The sequence below is a fragment of the Engraulis encrasicolus genome, unplaced genomic scaffold (genome assembly GCF_034702125.1).
Source record: "Engraulis encrasicolus isolate BLACKSEA-1 unplaced genomic scaffold, IST_EnEncr_1.0 scaffold_167_np1212, whole genome shotgun sequence".
Classification (NCBI taxonomy): Eukaryota; Metazoa; Chordata; class Actinopteri; order Clupeiformes; family Engraulidae; genus Engraulis; species Engraulis encrasicolus.
This window is the reverse complement of record NW_026945208.1, coordinates 62,272-81,758: the sequence shown is the minus strand read 5'-3', so window position 1 is coordinate 81,758 and position 19,487 is coordinate 62,272. Positions and strand designations below refer to the sequence as shown.

Genomic DNA, 19,487 nt, shown 5'->3' with positions numbered 1-19,487 from the left:
AGTTTGATCAACAAAGCTCACTTCATGAATCGTCACAGTTCCTAAACTCATGCTGCGATCCGACCCACCTGGGTCTCCTCACTAAACATGCAACCTGGCAGCAGTGAAACGGCATGTTCCTGATTTTGCAATAAATAATGTGTGTGTTTGTATTTAAGAAGACTAAAAGTCAAATATTTGGGAGCAGAAGTTTAGCTGAGCAGGGACAGTCAGGAGGCGAACAGAAGATGACCACTCACTTCCGCTGCCGAGTTGCGTTGCGACTCGCACACTCGTGGCAAAAACGAAACTTAAGCGTTGATCCGATCGGTAGGGGATTCGCTGCTACCAACAACTTAGTCAGGATTCGTCTCACCGAGTCATCGAGGGTGCCGCTGCTGACTCGGACGAGGGGAGTGACAGCAGTGGCTTTAAAGTCTGTACGCTGTAACGCAGTGAGAGATAGTAGAGTCACGTCTGTAGACTATAAGAGTAGCCTACAGGCTGAGATGTAAAAGCGTTGGCAGAGCACTGTTAAGAGCACTGTTAACATTTAGAAATGTAGGCTAGACCTCAACAGAGTCAGAAGCACACACATAGGGAGTGGGGATCCGCGACTCAATTGGCCACAACAGGCAGGACGGATCAAACAGGCTCGATGAATGAGGAGGCGGGAGTTGGTTCAGTTTTACTCAGTGAGTGTTCGTGACTGAACAGCATACTAGAGTGATTAGAGAATGGCTGTTGTAGTCAACTAAAGAGGATATATTGCGGTTTCACAATTTCTCGCGCTGTAACTGCCATTTTGTTGGCATATTAATGAAATGCCGTCTGACCCGCCTTTGGCGGATCAATGCACGACAGCCATCCGGTCTGTCCGGATGAGGTCTTGATCCGGCTCTCCAACCGGATCGTCCGGGTTTTATATCAGCTCTACTGTTCATTCATAAAAAGTGCGCTAGCCCGCAGGTTAGACACAAGCCCTGCTGTCACACCGCTGCCCCGGCCCTCGCTGCTTTAATTTAGAAGCGCTCTGCTTCTGCAGTTAGCCTACTAAACACTTTCGGTATAGGAAACTACTAAAGGTTAAGTCTTGAGGTTGCTGTCAATGTGTGAGCATTGTGAAAACCTGTAAACATGCAGCTAATTGTGATTTTGTTCAGCAGGGCAACGCCACTGCTGCTTTGCCTAGTCTAATTTTATGATTGAGTCCAGTTATTGCCCTCTTTGTTATTTTGTATTTCTTTTTATTTGTTGCTGCTGCACAGCTCCACCACCCCTGTTGGCCTGGGGAAGGACTGACTGCCACCCATAGTCATTTGGGTCATTTCATGTGAAATCAGACACTTTGGGACCCGACCAACCCGGATTTCGATCATACTTGGTGTGCCTTTTCAGTAGCAAGGTAGCACCCCAGAACTGCATTGGTTTGAATCTGACACTAATATTAAGGGAGAAACAGACTAGGAAAGGTTCACATGTGAGGGTAGGACACTATACATTCAGCCTTGAATATATCAGTCAGTGTTAGTCACAAAAAGATGCCTGTGGTGTTGTTTGAAAGCTCTTTTCTGGCTCTACATATTACACAATCACCTTGGAATACAACTACTCTCAGAATAAGAATTATGATAAATTGAAAAATTAAAAATTGAATATCTAAAAAACTTATATTTTAAAATGGCCAGTTCCTTGTCCAAACGTAGCCGGCAATGTCATGAGCAGCACCTAAAATGCTGGTGTTCGGTTTGTTATTCATTTCAGAGAGAATTTGACTCACATATATGGCGTCATACAGACCACTTACTAATAATATGGTAATACCATAGTAGCATCACATGACAAACAAAAACAAAACAAAAATGGTCAGTGTCCATGGTCCCAGGTTTCAGAAACTAAGGCAGATGTCCATTCATACACACCAAATGATGATATGTGAATGTTTGAACATTCCTTCTCTGTGTACCTGTGCCATCTTCCCTTTACCGTACTTTAAAGAGATAATCAATGGCTACACTCTCATTTTGTACTCTACCAGTGCATTTGAAGCAGCAGCTGTGTCTTTTGTAGATAATGTATAAGTACGTCCCGTTGCAGTTACAGGTTCCACTACCAGAAGCACATCCTGATGATCCATGACAAGTCTATCTGGTCTGAAGGGAAAAGTGAAGGATGGAGATGGCCCATGAGGATGCAGGAAGTTCAGTTTCACCTCTCCAGTGCTCGGCATACATTCCTCAGCACATGCTAGCCACCAGTTGCCATCATATACAGCTACAACATACCCTTTGATGCTTGAAAATGTAACACATTCCTTTACTGAGCTCACTCTTTCAACTCTGCCTTCTCTGAATGCTGAAAATGGCCTAACTTCCACTGTGTCCATTGACAATGGGCAGAAGCTGTGTAGTTTTTGAGTAGGCCTACCTGGAATAGTTCTTGCAGATTCAAACCTTTTCAACAGGTTCTCAGCTTCATGATGGTACATCTCTGTTGTGGCAAACTGGCAATGGATGTTCTTGACATTATCCTTGACTGACTCCCTTGAACCAGGAACGTTTTTAAAACTATAGTTTTGTAATTCAAGATGCTATTCAATCATTTCACTGGAACAACCAGTGCAGGCCACAATCCATCCATTTGTATGCTACTACCAAGATCAGTTGAAACTGGGGAAAAAAATCTGTTTTGTTGTTATTTCAGACTGCAACATTCATGATACAATTGCTGTACATCTGTTTCAGAAGTTCCTAATTCAGTTCCTCAGTGACACTTCATCAATGACAGAACGTCCAAAGAAGATCCTATATTTTTTCTGATGGCTGTGCTGCACAATATAAGAACCTTAAAAACACAACAAATTTGTGCCACCACGAGGCAGATTTTCACATACCTGCAGAGTGGCACTTTTTTGCCACATAACATGGCAAAGGTCCATGTGATGGCGTTGGAGGGACAGTTAAATGGCTTGCTGCACGAGCAAGTCTGCAACGTCCTATTGACAATTAAATTGTAACACCATACCAACTGTTTGGATTTGTCAAGGATAATGTCAAGGACATCCATTGCCAGTTTGCCACAACAGAGATGTACCATCATGAAGCTGAGAACCTGTTGAAAAGGTTGGAATCTGCAAGAACTATTCCAGGTACTCAAAAACTACACAGCTTCTGCCCATTGTCAATGGACACAGTGGAAGTTAGGCCATTTTCAGCATTCAGAGAAGGCAGAGTTGAAAGAGTGAGCTCAGTAAAGGAATGTGTTACATTTTCAAGCATCAAAGGGTATGTTGTAGCTGTATATGATGGCAACTGGTGGCTAGCATGTGCTGAGGAATGTATGCCGAGCACTGGAGAGGTGAAACTGAACTTCCTGCATCCTCATGGGCCATCTCCATCCTTCACTTTTCCCTTCAGACCAGATAGACTTGTCATGGATCATCAGGATGTGCTTCTGGTAGTGGAACCTGTAACTGCAACGGGACGTACTTATACATTATCTACAAAAGACACAGCTGCTGCTTCAAATGCACTGGTAGAGTACAAAATGAGAGTGTAGCCATTGATTATCTCTTTAAAGTACGGTAAAGGGAAGATGGCACAGGTACACAGAGAAGGAATGTTCAAACATTCACATATCATCATTTGGTGTGTATGAATGGACATCTGCCTTAGTTTCTGAAACCTGGGACCATGGACACTGACCATTTTTGTTTTGTTTTTGTTTTGTCATGTGATGCTACTATGGTATTACCATATTATTAGTAAGTGGTCTGTATGACGCCATATATGTGAGTCAAATTCTCTCTGAAATGAATAACAAACCGAACACCAGCATTTTAGGTGCTGCTCATGACATTGCCGGCTACGTTTGGACAAGGAACTGGCCATTTTAAAATATAAGTTTTTTAGATATTCAATTTTTAATTTTTCAATTTATCATAATTCATATTCTGAGAGTAGTTGTATTCCAAGGTGATTGTGTAATATGTAGAGCCAGAAAAGAGCTTTCAAACAACACCACAGAAGAAAATATTCGTTGGATTTACATGATTTTAATGTGTACATCGGTCCCACACAATCCAATTGTGTAAGGTCAACATGATTTCTTCCCCTATTTGTATTGTGTAAGGTTTAAGTGATTTTATCACCTTAAACTGAGGTGATTGGATCACCTCAACCTAACACAACGTATTCATGTTCCAGCATCATAAAAATGTGTTGGAACTATGTGATTTTTTAAAATAGTCACAAAATGTTTTTTTTCACCTAAATCAGAGGTGATGAAATCACTTTAATCCTAAACAATTAATTGGTATTCCATTAACCAGAAAATATGTTGGAAAAACACAAAACTTTGACATAGTTTGAAAGTATTTTTTTCATGTTTATTAAAAGGTGATGGAATCACCTAAATCATGCATACAGCTACATTTCAGTAACATGATTCTTTAGTCTCAATCCACCCCCCCCCCAAAAAAAAATAAAATAAATAAATAAATAAATAAACATATGGTAAACATATTAGGTCTAGGCTATACAAATGCATTGCAGATCACAATTTGATGTACAGGCATGTGCAAACAAAAACAACAAAAAGAGTCAGAATTCTGTGATTAAATGTATTGACTTTCACTGTACGCATGTAAAATGCACACAGATATACAAAACATAAGCACAGTCACAAATAACTGCTACTCTTAGACCAATCAACGAGCAGGGTCTGTGAACAGAAAGTCCAATTCGCTTTAAAGGTGCACTGTGTATTACTTTCAGTAGTTTATTTTGAGATTTCATGCTGCCCATGCACAAATGTTGCATTTTTCATGAATATTTACCACCACCAAACTTTAAGTTGTCGTTATGACTGGGGAAATTGCTCTTTCCATACATGAAAGGGGGAAAGAGAGGAATCTTCTCCACTGACTGTCATTTTGAATTTCTAGAAATACAGATTTTTAGTAAACATTTTCGTAATACATTTATACATTTTCGTTTATTACTAAGTAAATATTCATGAAAAGGACACAGTTGGTAATAGGCAGCACCGTTTCAATGTGCAGCATAGTTGCCTACTCTGGTCACAATCCTACACAGTGCACCTTTAAGAAAATAATTTGTTTGGTTGCTGTGAAAAAGTGCTCTCTGGCTGGATTAGCATTCATGTGAACACATCGGGCACAAATAAAATTCACTCTATATACAGTTATTTTAGCTCATTGACTAAGTGCATTAGTCCACACTTGTAGGTGTGCGTGTGTGCGTTCATGCGCGTATACTGTATGCATGTGCACGTATAATGTATGCATGTGCGCGTGCATCTGGCAGTCCACCATTCATTTGGTTGTCCTCTTTGGTGACCACATTTGTGTCATTACCCAGTCTTATTTAAGTCTAGTTTTGGTATTTTGTTTGTCTTTAGTTTGGGTCAAAATCAACACAGTACGTACAAAACATATGCACACTCAAGTGCTATTCTTAAACCAGCAAGGAGCTGGAAGTGCATACAAGCAAATAGATCTCTAGAAAAAAGGTACATTTCACTTAAAGAAACAAAAATAACTGCTGTTTTTTAGTTGCTGAAAAAAAAGAGTCCTTTCCGATTGGGTGTCACGTGTGTGACAGACATACACTAAAACTGACAATGTCCAAAGGGTGGGATGCCCAATCTTCTGTCAGAGCAGATTTCAATTTTGATGTCTTCAACTGCTTCGTCTACGGCAACTTCATCCATGACCTATTCAACAAAGACAAAAGTAAATAAACACAAATTAACCAAGCCATTTGAATTAACAAATAAATCAACATTAAGCTGGGCAGTAGGTTACTGCAAAGTCCAAAGCATGTCCTCTGTTCCACTGTCAAGATTTCCTCAGTTCTAATTCTGATGTGGGACCTGGATGATGATTTAACGCTGGTGTGAATTGGCCTGAAGTCATCAAATACCAGAGCCAAAGCTGTGTAGTTGCCTTCATTCTGCAGGGATGTCAAACTCAAACCCAGGGCCAATTGTGACCCATGAAGTAATTTTATGTGGCCTGCAAGATCATTGCATAGCATGACAAGACTTTGACATGAAACTTGGTGTGTCACAGGAATACTAGTGGGCCCAGGCCAATGAAAAAGCTCACTCTCATATGGAACAACACCCCAGGTCTACTGTGTCTCATTGGCTGGTACCTACAAGGAGCTTGTAGTAGACAACCAGTGATGCCAATCCTCTGTTTAAGATGTTTCAGAGCACAGAGATGTAAGGGTCAGCTCGTCTCAATTAAGAGAAGAACAAGTTTCATTATGCATATACAGGTACGGTATATACTGTTCCTTGCGAGGAGACTTTGAAGGAAAAGTCTACTGCATTGCTCTTTGTGCATGCGTGCAGTAATATGGCATGCAGGGCTTGTCTGTCAAGGGGCTGAAATAAGAAGTTCTTACAGTTTTCCCCATCTCAATAAGTTTCATTGATAACTTATGATTAAAAATAAAACATGCAATATTCTTGGCAGACATACAATGGGCAATATAATGAAAAGCGTAACACAGCTGGTGCACTCTGTCGACTCTGATCCCCCCCCCCCCACCCAGAGTGAAAAACATGTGTCAACAAAGTGCTCTCAGATATCATACCCTTCATTGTAGTGCTCATTTTGTTTCTACATAGAAGATATCAATATTTCTTTTTGTTTAGCTGCACATGAATTGTGTAGTAAGTGTATTGAAATAAGGAAACCGTGAGATAGCTTGCTCACTTTCAACTGAAGCCTCTCAATGTCATGTTGAGCATAGCACAATGCATACAAATAGTGTCACACTCCACACTGAGAGTGGGAACACCAGGGAGGTAGTCATCAACACTTCTCAGATCAGATCATCTTGTCTCAGATAACTCCAATTCTAGTACTAAGCAATAATCTAATATTCACTGGTCAGAGTACGACAAAATTTAAATACAAAAATTTGAGAAGCAGCTCCTTATACCACTGGAATATTTAGTCACCCCCATTCAGATAACAGCTAATTTAAAGCAGGAGTCAAGTTGTTAAGGTGCACTGGGTAGGGTTGTGGCCAAAGTGAATGCTTTACCTTGTGGACTTCGAACAGTGCTGGCCATTGCAGTGGGACTGGTGATTCTTTTCAATTCAGCACTGATCTGAAAAGACATAAAGAGCCCAAAGGATTTAACGATCAAATCATTAACATTAGGAGAAAGCCACACACACATTCAAGAAAGGAGATAAAACGCTGTAATTCACAAATAAAAACATTAAAGACAATCCGAATTTAATGTCTTACCTTGCGAACTTTGAACAGTGCAGGCCACTGTGCCAGAAGTCCTCAGAAATGGTGCATCTTGTACAACTTAATGAAATAAAGAAGGAAAGAAAGAAAGAAAGAAAGAAAGAAAGAAAGAAAGAAAGAAAGAAAAAGGAGAACATTTGTAACCTGTGCAGCATGAGTTCTGGAAATAAACTACTTAAAAAATCACTCTGCACCTTTAAAATCGCAGACTGCATCATGATCTGCTTCAATTGTCATGGTAAATGTTGGTGAAATTCAGATTTCCAATATTGACGCCATGCATCCAGCCTAAAACCATGTCTGTCCCACTACCACTACTTGACCATGAGCATGGGACAGTTTACTTTGTACTACTCACTTGGTTAACACCACACACCATCCGAAAAAATGTGTTCATGTTGGTGTCATCAGACCAGAGGACATGGTTCCAGCAATCCATATCTGAAGTCTGTTTATCTCTGATGAAACCATGATGAACACATTTGCTTTAGATTGTTTCAAGCATGTGTGATAGTAGCCAAGGGAGAAGTATAAAGAAAACAGTCCCATGTTTACGGTCAAAAATGGTGGTGGTACTGATTTGTTTTGGGATTCTATGAATGGCATCAACATTGGGAAGCTGACTGCCACCAAAAGAAACATGCATATGAATGTACTGGTACCATGACTACTAAGGCAGATCATGATCCTCTCTATGGGGTTTTAACATGCAGGGGTGTAACTCAATAGTTAAAGGCTTTCTGCTCAGGAACCATCAAGTACACAGGCGAAAAAGACAGAAACTTACATCAGCCAATTCAGCAACAGTTGCTTGGATTGCAGGGGAACTGTGGTGATTATTTTGAATTCAGCACTGATCTGAAAAGACATAAAGAGCCCAAAGGATTGACAAATCATAAACATTAGGGAAAGCCACACACACACACACACACACACACACACACACACACACACACACACACACACACACACACACACACACACACACTATAAAAACCTTAAAGACAATCAGCATTGAATGTCTTACCTTACAGACTTCGAACAGTGCAGGCCACTGTGCCAGAAGTCCTTAAAGAAAGAAAGAAAGAAAGAAAGAAAGAAGGAATTGGTGAGGTTAAACATTTATAAACACTTAAACAGCACAGGATTCGTGAATGAGGAGCATGCATTCTGTAAACTAGGCTACTTGTAAACAATGCTCCACTTAAAAGAGGAAGATACAGGCTAAGTAAAACGAGATAACAAGGCAGTGCATGCTTTGCATTGCACCATAAGTGCAAGTAAAAAAAGTGCTATGCACTTCAATAAATAGGATACTATTCCCACATGTTTCATCCAATTCCCTGTGCAAAGTTTAAATTCAGGTTATATGCACTCTATCTAGGTCGGTTGTTCTTTGACTTCGTGTGCAGGAAAGCTTACATTTGATTAATCTTCGGTTAAGACTACAAGTGCATGTGTGCATTGAACGCCTGGGTTGGGTCAAAAAACAAAAAAACTTTAAAAATAGAATACTTGGCTTAAAATGAACACACCGAAACGACGCCAGCCCTCTGTTCTCGTGAGCATGCAACGTGTTCGATGAAGTTCTAGTTCGCTGTGCACCCCCACCACCCCTCCCCCATTAACGGATCAGACCCTCCCGCGCAAATATAGCTATTAACTGAAGATGACCAGCTAGATTGTTGTACAGTAGCAGTTTTTACTACATCCTTTGAATATCCTAAATGTACATATTTTCCATTCTTTTCGAAATTAACATGATGCATAGCCAACTGCAGTGTTTGCAGTGCACCTGTTACTAAGCAAAGAGCACTGCGTGGGTAAATGTAGTAGAGTCTAACTTCACCTTTGGCTCAGCTTCCACACACAAAAGACACAAGAGCAGTTCTACATCGCCCACAATAAATGAAAGTAATTCAGTTACTTACTCAATTTCGTGTAGATCTTCACACATGACAACACTATTCCAGCGAGATGAGACTGAAGAGTAGGAACGAGCTGACTGAGGTGAACGGCTCTCTGGCTGTGAAACTTTCCGGCTTCTTCTTGTCTTAGAAAGTGGTGCACTAGCGCCACCTCAGGACTGGAGGCCACCCCAGACACAACTTAATCATGTTCATTTAAAGCATTAGAAACATGCAAATTCAGCAGTCTCCAAGAACACATTATCCTTATTTGATGAAATCATGTTTACTCAAGGAATGTTAATGAATCGTTTTGCATCTATTTACTTTATATAGGTTAATTCAAAGACCCGCCATTCCCTCTTTTTTCAGTGAGGCATCTTTTTGTGACTAACACTGACTGATATATTCAAGGCTGAATGTATAGTGTCCTACCCTCACATGTGAACCTTTCCTAGTCTGTTTCTCCCTTAATATTAGTGTCAGATTCAAACCAATGCAGTTCTGGGGTGCTACCTTGCTACTGAAAAGGCACACCAAGTATGATTGAAATCCGTGTCGGTCGGGTCCCAAAGTGTCTGATTTCACGTGAAATGACCCATTTGTATCTTAATTGACTGCTTGTAGTTGCTGGCTTCCAAACAGTTGGTCCCACTTAACCTTTTTGATCTTTCTATAGCTTGGGCAGTGGGTGTATGTCATCATATTTGCAGTGGTAAATGAGCACCTTGGTGTGCTGTGATCACCTGTTTGCAGTGTCAGTGTTTGGTGTGTGAGAAACCAACCCTTTTGAAGCTGCCCTGCTATTAGTGTGACTTATTGATATTCTGGGTGGCAGCCTTTAAACTTAACCCCTGGTGCGCCAAGCCTTATTTTATTTAATCAGCAGCATATTTCTGTTTTTCTATTCTGTTTGATTATGTTTCAATAAATATTTACATGTATTTTGACCTGAACTCCTGTCTCTGCCATTCACTCACTTGCCTGCGTGTGGGAACCCTCTAGCTAAAACCTGGTCTAAGAACCATTGTTCAACAAGTATCTGGTGGTGAAAGGCCACCAGTGGCGTAGTCGCAAAAACACACACTTTGCCAAGACCCTTTAAGACCCCCGGGTTACATCGGCATGAATGCTAAGACCTAGAGGCGATTTTAGCTTCTGATCTTTAGGGGGGCCTGGCCCCCAGTGGTACCTGACATGAGCGGCATGTGTTCCATTTCTATTTCAGATCTGACATTTTGTTTTAAAAAGGCTTTCAATTTTAAATAACCGCTCACTCAATGAAGAACTACCAACAAGACATTGCATGTTATATAGAAAGTATCACATTTCAACTGATTTGATGTGACCCGAATTTTGATGAAGAAAATTGTGATTTTATTACAATATTCTAATGATGCGAATTCCCCAATTCATGTGTTTTTGAGCTGGAAGGCCAAAATATGTCAAAAGAAAAAAATGAATCATTGGAATAGTTAAACAGCTGGGCCATGAATCTACAATTCATGACAGTTTAACCTTATTGATGGAATTATGGAAATAAATCAACTTTTTCATGCTATTCTAATAAAGTGGCCTGCAGCTGTATTTTGCAGAGTGCGGAGGGGGTCGGTAATGGGACAAGATACAAGTTTGTGTGTGTGTGTGTGTGTGTGTGTGTGTGTGTGTGTGTGTGTGTGTGTGTGTGTGTGTGTGTGTGTGTGTGTGTGTGTGTGTGTGTGTGTGTGCGTCTGTACGTGCGTGCGTGCGTGCGAGCGAGCGAGCGAGAGATCTGACTTTGGCTAAATGTATCTAAGCGTGTGCTGCATGGTGAATATATGTGCAATGATGTGTGTCATGTTTTTTATGTGTTTATGTATGTACGCTACTGGACACCTTTATTTCCTTCGGGATTAATAGGCTAAATGATACTCTACTCTACTATTTCAGACAGCAATGACACATGTAATTCACTGAATTTGAAATAGAACAGAAATCGTTAATAAAAAAGTATAATGGGAAAAGTGCACTGTTCTAAAACTTTTGACTGGTAGTGTATATTGGATTAAGCACCACTGCTTTCTCTCATTTGCCAAGAGCATCTACATGGGTCTGAACCATCCTCTAGTCTTTCTTCAGGAACTGGTTTCTCTTCCTGCTTATTTGTCTTCGTCTGAAATACATAACCTTTCACTAAAACTACAGAATAGCGTGTGACAGAAGAGTGGGGGGCTTAGCGCACTGCGCCTCAGCGCTTCCTGTGAAAATGAGTCTTTGCACGGTACTGTGTTTGCTTTTGAACCGTGGCTCTCTTGTCACCCCGTTGCACTCTCATCACTGTGGCTCACTGTCATCCAAGTTTTTTTGGTACGGTGCCTCTCATGATACCGGAGGTGTGGCTGGTGGTGATTTTGCAACTTGGTATTGTTCCTTTGTCCTTAGCCTGGTGATTGAAATTTGACAGGTGAGGTGTTGCTTGTGTGCCACTCGCATGTGGTTCTCATGCATACTGGCATTGCTGACATTCCCTCTGTGTTTGTTTTTGAATCTCGGCTGTCTTGTCAACCCGGTGCACTGTCATCCAAGTTTTTTTGCCATTTGGAGTCACAATAGCCTATTCATCTGCCGTAGTTGTGTGGATGATTACACAAGGTAGCCCAATCGATCAGTTAATCCACAATGAGTGTGCAAATTTTGATAGGCCTACTTTGGGGTGCATGGTTTCACTGAATCAATTGCAATAGTAGCAATAGTAGCTTCAATGGAACAGGTTTAGGGGTGTGTGTGTGTGTGTGTGTGTGTGTGTGTGGGGGTGGGGGAGGGGGAGGGGGGGGGGGGGGGGGGGGGGGGTAGTTATTGTGGATGGTGCTATAAGGTGCCATAGGTGCTATATATAATATATATGATAATAGGATGCATTGTGTCAACAAGAAGCCACCACTGCCCAAAAGTTTGCCTTGAATTAAGTTAGTTTTGACCTTCGCCATCATCGTTAGCACTGTTAGTGATGATTGCCCAAAGAGCAAAACTGTTCTAAAAACCATAGCTAAATCGCTTATTTTCATGTATTTCACTTTATCCAAACAGAATAGAACAAAGATTTGAAAAATGTGGATGTTCCATTTATGTTTCCTACACCTAAAATAATGTGGGGTCAAATTGACCCCAAGAAACACGAATGTACCCAAACTGCGTACACTACTTAGGAAAAACATTTTTGTGGAAATTTCCCTTTCATCACATTTACCCCATCTATTCAGGAAAAGTCATCAAATATGAAGCAAAAGAAATATGTACTTTATGTATTTTTCAGACGTTAAATATTGATTGGGGTCAAATAGACCCCAAAGATAATAGGAGGGTTAAGCGCTTGGATTTTAGGATACTGAATTTAGGGCTGGGTGATATCAGAAAAAGTTTAATGTAGAATTTTTCCCCCCTCCAAAATGTTCGATTTTATATCACAATATGAACAAAATCACTATTTTTGTATTATCATTATGACTTTTTTTTTTTTTTTTTACAAATTTAATGAACAAATATACAGTAGTTTAACAAGCTTTTAGGTTTCACAGAACAAAATAAGAGTTTCTTCTTCAAATTGTCTGAGGCTGATTTAGGTAAGCAGATTAGTGGCACAATTATTCGCTTTGGTATAAAAGCATGGACTTTGGCACAGACACTCTCGCTTTTTTGAAAACAGGTGCTGGCCATGCAAAATTCAATATGGCGGACATTTTTTTCAAGATAGCCTCCATTGCTATTAAATGGTTAGTGTAAAAACCATTTACTTTAGTATAAAAACATTTCATTTGGCTTAACTACTCTCCAAGGACCACTTTTAAGAAAACAAATGCTGGCCACACAAAAAGGCAATATGGCAGCAATCAGAGGCGATTTTAGCTTCTGATCTTTAGGGGGGCCTGGCCCCCAGTGGTACCTGACATGAGCGGCAAGTGTTCCATTTCTATTTCAGATCTGACATTTTGTTTTAAAAAGGCTTTCAATTTTAAATAACCGCTCACTCAATGAAGGACTACCAACAAGACATTACGTTTTCCCCCACTAAATCTAACTTAGGTAGGCCTAATCCTTGTGATTGGTACTAGGCCTACTCCCTACACCCTAATGGTTGTCATAGTTATTTCTATATGATTGAGAGGAAAGAAAAAGAGAGGAAAAATATTATAGGAAGTCGAAAGTACATGAAGTATTAGGCCTACAGAGAGCAGATACAAAGCCAGATAAAACTTAAGCTTTTTTTAAAGTCTATTGAAAAAATGATAGTGTTGGGCAGTTGTAATTTGAACAAAATAAAATAAATAAAAAATCAAATAAACAGGAAGCTTGTTCCATCATTTGGCAGCATAATGGCTAAATGCCATCACATTGTCTAGATTTTACCCTAGGCACAATCAGTAGAGAAGACTCTGCATACTTTAGACCTTGCACCGCAAATCACAGTTCCAAACGGTTGCTCAACAGATAAATGTTCATCATGAGTTTTTAAAGTCTGATCTCTCCTTCTCAAGCAAACATAAAAATAAAAATTAAAACATCCTGCCCAAATTCATGCCGATGGGAATCTCGCAACAAGGTGCATGTTCCATGTCACACTTGTAAATGGACAGTAGACTATCCGTACAGGCACCAAAGTCGCCCCTGCTCATTCCGAGCCAGTATGTTCCAATAACAAGAGCAAAGTAACGTCCAACCTTCACACAGTTCCCAGCCATAAAAATCAGTAAGTGAGAAGTTGGAGGGCCCGCATTCTAACATCGCAATTACAGCATCACCAATATATGTGATGCGATCTGGGAAAACCCTTCACATGGTGGGATTTTACATTTTTGAGATATCGTTACCATTTGAAAGTCAATTTCAAGCTCTTTCCAAAGGTGTTTTCGTTATTTTCATATCTTGTCTCTATCAAATGTTATACTTACCCAAAGTCAACTTGGTCGTTTGGAGGAATTCTGAGAAAAAAACACTCTAAAAGGTTGGGTATGGAGATTGTGGCAAGAGGAGGTATTGCAACTATGCAAGGCGGTTGTGGCCAGAGAAGGTATTGCAACTATGCAAGGCACTTGTGGCCAGAGTAGGTATTGCAACTTAGGAAAATGTGAGGTTGAGTATGGAGGATTGTGGCCAGAGTAGGTATTGCAACTATTTTTTCTTTGATTTATTTACGTAATGTGTTTAGTTTTGAGTTTGAGTCAAAGAAACAACTAAGGAAACAAACAAAAAAATCCTTGTTTCAACACAGCATGGATAGCACATTATTATGGATAATTATTATGATCATAGTAATTATTATTAATAATATTATAGTTATTGGGATACTGCATAATTGAGCCATTCTAAGTACTTGGGACACTCTAATCCCCAATGGAGACATTATTATAGTTAGCTTTTCATTCAGTGCTTGATTATCATTATCATCTTTCGTTCATTAGTTTGTAAGAATAGTTGTAATCCACATCAACACAATGTAATGTTCCTAGACTTCCGCTGTGCAATAATTGATTTCTTTGTATAACTGTAATACAGCATAGACCTAACTCAATGTTTCTGATTCTTAAATATCCTCCATGGCCTCTATCTCTTGCTTGGAACCAGCCATCATCCAACACATTGATCCAAGATAGGTGGGACAAATAAAATAGTGAAAATGCCATGCACAGCATATCATTGTCTTTAATTTCCGGCAGATCGTTTTATTATTGTTTGTCTTATTTTGTCTCTCTCTACGAGTCTAATTTTACTCACTACTCAGGCCTGTTTCCAGTGTAATTGAGTAAAGTACTTGGGTCAAAATATGTACAGTATACTCAGGTACAAATAAAAATAGTGTTTTTCAAAAAACACTTAGAAATTACAAAGTGCTCGAGTAAATGTAGTTACTAGTTCTTTTCCACTCTTTCCACCCTGGAGTGGATGAAAGGTGGTCACCAGCCATTTGTATGATAGTTGTATAGAAGCTGTTTTAGTGTCTGGCTTCAATGGGGAGGCCGGGTAGTGGGATAGAGGCATGTTGTAAAAAAAAATTGTTTGCTTTAAGTTGTTAACCATTAAAAATTACTTCAATTGATGTTGATGATGAAGAAAATGCTTGTTCATGTATGGTGTCGGTGTCGGCTTGGCCTTTAGAGATAGGCCTATTTGTATAACAGTTGTTTGGTTGGGTGGGTGGATGGGGTAATGATTGTATTGTATTATAAAAATAAATTTACTTAAAGTTGTTAAATTGCGTAAATTGTTTTTATACACTTAAATCATCTTTTCTTGTTGAGATGCCAATCAGTACTTCACAGTTGTGAAGGTTTGTCATCATGACTGTCAAAAACATACAAATGTGTTTAAAAAAATAAACCTCAAGAGCTTGTTTTTTTTCTTTTTCACATCCATATCCTGTCTTCGTGATCATTCAAGCTGATAAAAATGCAGCCTCAGATTAATCTGATGGCTTCGCACTTTGCTTGTAAAAAAAAAATCTTGCTTCACTTACAATTTTTAAATCCTTAACACAGAGCCTATGTTATGAACTTACTGTCACCAAAAATGGTAATGGCCATGTCTTAATCTGCTACTTAAGGCTTAGTAATGTCATAGCAATATAGTTATGAGGTAGGCCTAGTTGAGTAGGCCTACTTCCAGCAAAGAGTGAATAGGCCCATCGATGGGCCCATCTTTAGTAAGAGGCTACCCCTTCCACTTTCATTTCTTTCATTTCCCCTGCAGTTTGTCTTTCTCATTTTTGCTTTGGTGTAGAATGCCCGACTAAATCAAACTCAATGAGACCTGGGACTTAAAAAAGACACTGGAACTGCAGTGCAATCTATCAGTCATTTAATATTATTGTGCATTTGTTGCCCGGAGCAATGTGTGCTTGTGTGTCTTGATCAAGGGCCATGAATGGGCCATGAATTGGGATTCTGGGGAGCATCCACATGCCTCCAACGAGTGCAAATTTCAACTGGCTACTGTGACTACAAAGCTCTGCAAGTGTTACTTTGGCTACTTTGGTGCAGACAGACTCGCTGCAAAAAGAAACATTTTAGGGACTGTTCATTATTTATTTTCGGGGTCCCCGGAAGATGTCCACCTCTGATTGCCAATTTTTGCATGACCCTCCCTTAGCGAGCTTCAAAACTTTGATGACCCTCCCCGCGATGCCGTCAGAAAATACCTGACCCTCCCCTACGGAGAAGTAGAGCCCTATTCTACCTTATATTTTGACAAAATGTTGATTGACCAACACTGCTTTTTTACTGAATGTGATTGCAATTTGGATCCTGATCTTGAACCTACTTAGTACCTTCTCAAATGCAGGGACATTTTGTGCATTTACCCTACTGATAATGTTCTTCAGACGCAACAAAACACAACAGGGGTCTGACAACGGGGGTGATCAATTTAAAGGGACACTGTGTGAGATTTTTAGTTGTTTATTTCCAGAATTCATGCTGCCCATTCACTAATGTTACCTTTTTCATGAATACTTACCACCAGCATCAAATTCTAAGTATTCATTATGACTGGAAAAGTTGCACTTTTCATACATGAAAAGGGGGAACTTCTCCATGGTACCCCATTTTGAATTTCCAAAAATAGCCATTTTTAGCTGCAAAAATTACTGTACTTGGACCATACTAGAAAATGTTTGTTTATTACTTAGTTAACTTTCATGTAAAGATTAAATTTGTCAATAAGCAGCCCAGTTTCAATGAGCAGCACAGTTGAAGTACCTTTTTTGACCATTTCTTGCGCAGTGTCCCTTTAAGCGAAAGGGGGAGGCGTTTCTGAGGTTATGTTACATCAAAACATATAGGCTACAATAGGCTACTTTGGAATGCTTTTTCTAATAAATGGACCAAACATTTTTGGATGACCCTCCCCTAGCGAGCTTAAAAAACTTAGATGACCCTCCCCGCAGCAATGAAAAAAATGACATGACCCTCCCCTATTTTCTTCCGGTGACCCCGAAAATAAATAACGAACAGTCCCTTAGCATCGGCTAACGCTGGATTTCTGAATCCAGGGGACTTAAGCAGGTGAGGTATGTGGAAGAAGTTAGCGCTGAGCATCATGCTTTAACACTATTTAAGCCATTTCACACCGGATTTTCTCCTTTAAAGTGATACTGTCCAATTTTTGGAAATAAGCTTATTTTACACCTCTCCTTCAGTTAAATTATTAAGTTGTACCTTTCCCCTGTACTTCCTGTCGTTCTCTGAGTATGGCAGTGCAAATGTGCAGAGAACGGTTGAAAGTAAAGGTACACTGTGCAGGAAATGGTCAAAAACTAGGTACTGAAACTATGCTGCTCATTGATACTGGGCTGCCTATTGCCAAATTTGATCTTTACATTAAAGTTTACTAAGTAATAAACAAATATTTTCTAGTATAGTCCAAGTAGAGTCATTTTTGCAGATGATGATATGATGATAATGAATACTTAAAATTTGATGATGGTGGTAAGTATTCATGAAAAAGGTAACATTAGTGAATGGGCTGCATGAATACTGGAAATAAACAACTAAAAATCTCACACAATGTCCCTTTAAGTTTGCAGACATATGGGGCAGCCGTGGCCTAGTGGTTAGAGAATTAGTCTTTCAATCTAGGGGTTGCCGGTTGGAATCCCCCCTGACCTCTCCCTACATCTCCTTCCATGGCTGAAGTGCCCTTGAGCAAGGCACCTAACCCCACATTGCATCAAGGACTGTAACCAATACCCTGAAAAATTATAGTTGTAAGTCGCTTTGAATAAAATGAAAGTGTCAGCTACATGTAATGTAATGTAATAATGTAATATTTAAGTGTGCAGACATTTTTTTGTTTGTTTGGTACCTTTTAATCACGAGTACGATGGAATTTGTTTAAACACTGATTTGCTTTAATTGTTAAATAGCAAAAAATCTTTCATAATGATGTAAATTACAAGATTGAAAATGCTCCTTGATTCTGTGTGTAGTATTGATAAGGACTTTGCCAGGATTTCGAGATCATAATAGTTCTGTTGCTTTATAGCTTTTAGGTATAAATAGCATTGTATGATAAATTATGTTTCCTTAAAGCTGTTAAACAGCACAAATTGCATTGCTACCCTTCCATTTTCCTTTCCTTTCTTTGCAAAGACAATCATTACATGTCACTTTGGATAAAAGTCTCTGCCAAATGCAATGTAATGTAATGTAGCCTACTGCACAATTGTCAATTTGGTTTGTCTTGGTCAGAAACATAAATGTCAAATAAATAAAGATTTCAATGTGAAAAAAAAATCTCAAGGCCTTGGTTTTTTCATCATCACATCACACATCCTGTCTTCGTCATCATGATTACTTCTTATGAAGCAGATGAAAAAATAAAAACACAACCACAAAGTTATCTTTGCTCATGAAACATGTTGATTTGCTCATCTAAAGTTAAAATGTTCTACAAAAGTCTTTATGTTTCACATTATCAGACAGATGCATTCCCTTAGCAGCTCTAAATTAGGCCTATATTAACCCTCTGGTTGTGTTACGGTCAAAAATGACCGTTTTGAAACTTCATTCTTAAATAACTTCTTTATTTTTCATCGTACACAAATGACACTTCATGATATCCTCCAGCTAACCTATTCAAATGGTCAAAATGAAATATAATGAAATTTCTAAAAGAATTGTAGAAGATACACCAACTTGTTACATTCATGGTATTTTGGTCAAAAATGACCTGACCATTAATTTACATCTCCCAAAGTTATATACAGTTATATTACATTCACTGTACTCTCATATTCTTTTTTGTTAGGCTTTTCAGAATACAACCATAGGCCCTATGTGCCACATTAGTATAGATGTTTACAGTTATGTAGGTGAAACACTTGAAAAAAGTAAAGGTGTTCCAAACGGCCAGAAAGCCTCTGAGAGGCCTTAGACTCTGAAACGAATTGGTGCAAGATAAGAAAAAAAGCCAAAAAAATACTAAAACAAAGCATAATAACATTTAAATCACACTGGAAATGTTTAAAAATGATGTATAAAATGTATTCATCACAAAATATGCAAATCAGATTTTTAATCAATGTATTATTACCTTTTTTGTGTAGGTGGTCAATTTTTACTGTTAACACCATGAATGTAACCATATTTCTAACACAACCAGAGGGTTAATGTTTTCATTTTCTTTTGCTCTAATTCTTTCTTGATTCCTTTCTTTTTACATTTATTTTTTTTGTGCAGCACATTGAATTGCATCTGTGAAATAATAAACTTGCCTTGCTTGGGGATCATGAAAAGAAAGAAGAGGGGAGGAAGAAAGGATCGTATTCCACTAT

General features: G+C 39.1%; 1 long non-coding RNA gene across 2 annotated transcripts; it reads right to left on the bottom strand.

The window, feature by feature from the left end:
* Positions 1-4,455: 4,455 nt before the first annotated feature.
* On the bottom strand, positions 4,456-9,271 carry LOC134442472 (uncharacterized). Of its 2 annotated transcripts, XR_010033390.1 has the most exons (6): positions 9,209-9,271; positions 8,305-8,345; positions 8,065-8,135; positions 7,272-7,337; positions 7,062-7,128; positions 4,456-5,715 (listed from the first exon to the last, which is right to left on the bottom strand). It is a non-coding gene; the product is annotated as an uncharacterized LOC134442472 (long non-coding RNA). The 2 variants fall into 2 exon arrangements; XR_010033389.1 differs by lacking the exon at positions 4,456-5,715 and having other exon boundaries at positions 6,707-7,128.
* Positions 9,272-19,487: the final 10,216 nt, after the last annotated feature.